Raw genomic sequence first — 1970 nt, forward strand, 5'->3', positions numbered from 1 at the left:
AAGTTCTATATATATCAATTAAGTCCATTTTGTCTAGAATGCTGTCAATGCCTAAGTATCCTTGGTGTTTCTTTGCTTTGAAGATCTGTTCATTGTTGACAATGGGGTATTAAAAAGTCCCCTACTATGAGTGTGTTGCTGTTGATATATTTTGAGTAGTCTTCCAATATTTTCGTAATATATTTTTGTGCACCTATGTTGGGTGCATATATGTTTACAAGGATTATATGTTCTTAATGGATTGTTCCCTTAAGTATTATAAAATGTCCTTCTTTTTCCCTTTTTATGGCCTTTGCTGTGAAATCTGTTTTGTTTGATATAGGTATTGCTGCCCCAGCTTTTTTTTTTCATGTTCATTTGCTTGGAATACTTTTTTCCATCCCTTCACTTTCAGTCTGTAAATATATTTAGGTTTGAGGTGTGTCTCTTGTAGACAGCATATATGTGGGTCATGTTTTCATATTCAATCTGCTACCCTATGTGTTTTGATTGGAGCATTTAATCCATTTACATTTAAGGTTATTATTGACAGGTATTTATTCATTTCCCTTTGTTCCTGTGTTCCTTTCCCTATCTCTTTTTCTTCTTTTTCTTAAAGCATTCCTTTTAGCATCTCTTGCAATGCTAGTTTGGTGGAGATGTATTCTTTTAGTCTTCCTTTGTCTGGGAAACTCATTATTTCACCTTCCATTTTGAATGAGAGCCTTGCTGGTAAAGTATTCTTGGTTTACAGGCCTTTGTTTTTGATTGCTTGGAATATTTTTTGCCATTCATTTCTGGCTTGTAGTGTTTCTCTTGAGAAATCAGTTGATAGTCTTATCGGAGCTCCCTTGTATTTTATTTGTTGTTTTTCTCCAGCTGCTTTTAGGAGTCTCACTTTGTCTTTTTGTTGTTGTTGTTGTTTAGTTTTTATTTCATTATCATAAATTTAACTCTGCAATCCAGCTGGACTTGGAGGGGGTAAGGAAAATATGGAACCCAATGAACTGCAGCGAGAGCATGAAGATTACAGAACATTCCAAGCAGAGAGGGGTGAAGGGGTGCTATCCTGAGCTATAGAAGGAATGGTCTGGTGGTTAAGATAAAATCCACGTCAAATGTATTAGAGTTGTCCACAGTCAGTAATAGTAATCTTCTTGCTGGTCTTGCCATTCCTGGACCCATAGTGCTCCATGGCTGTCACAACACCCATGCCGTCTTTCACCTGGCCAAAGACCACATGCTTGCCATCCAGCCACTTGGTCTTGGCCGTGCAGATGAAGAACTGGGAACAGTTTGTGTTGGGTCCAGCATTCACCATGGACAAGATGCCAGGACCTGTGTGCTTCAGGATGAAATTCTCATCATCGAATTTCTCCCCGTAGATGGACTTGCTGCCTGTGCCATTGTGGCATGTGAAGTCCCCACCCTGGCACATAAATCCTGGAATAATTCTTTGAAAGCAGGAACCTTTGTAACCAAATCCTTTCTCCCCGGTGCTCAGAACACGAAAGTTTTCTGCCGTCTTTGGGACGTTGTCTGCAAACAGCTTGAAGAAGACGCGTCCCAAGGGCTCGACGTTGGCAGCGAGGTCGAAGAACACAGTGGGGTTGACCATGGCTGGATACAGGAATATACGGGGCGGTGGCGGCGACGGCATCTGCAAGGCCTCACTTTGTCTTTGAATGTTGCCATTTTAATTATGATGTACCTTGGAATAGGCCATTTTGGATTCATTTTCATTGAGACCCTCTGTGCTCCCAGGACTTGCATGACTTTCTCTCATCAAGTTAAGGAAATTTTCTGTCATGACTTTTTCAATCAGGCTTTCTATCTCTTGCTTTTCTTCTTCTTCTTTTATCCTTATGATTTGAATGTTATTTCATCTTATGTTGTCCTGCAGTTCTCTTAAAGCCTCTTCACTCTTCTTAAGTCTTTTTTTATTTTGCTGTATTGTTTGGGAATTTTTTTCTACATTGTCCTCTAACTCA

The 1970-nt window shown here is 39.7% G+C and overlaps 1 pseudogene; it reads right to left on the bottom strand.

Moving 5' to 3' along the window:
* Positions 1–1092: 1092 nt before the first annotated feature.
* LOC149996277 (peptidyl-prolyl cis-trans isomerase A pseudogene) lies at positions 1093–1597 on the bottom strand (annotated as a pseudogene).
* Positions 1598–1970: the final 373 nt, after the last annotated feature.

Source organism: Furipterus horrens, unplaced genomic scaffold (assembly GCF_987537825.1).
Source record: "Furipterus horrens unplaced genomic scaffold, mFurHor1.1.pri manual_scaffold_12, whole genome shotgun sequence".
Classification (NCBI taxonomy): domain Eukaryota; kingdom Metazoa; phylum Chordata; class Mammalia; order Chiroptera; family Furipteridae; genus Furipterus; species Furipterus horrens.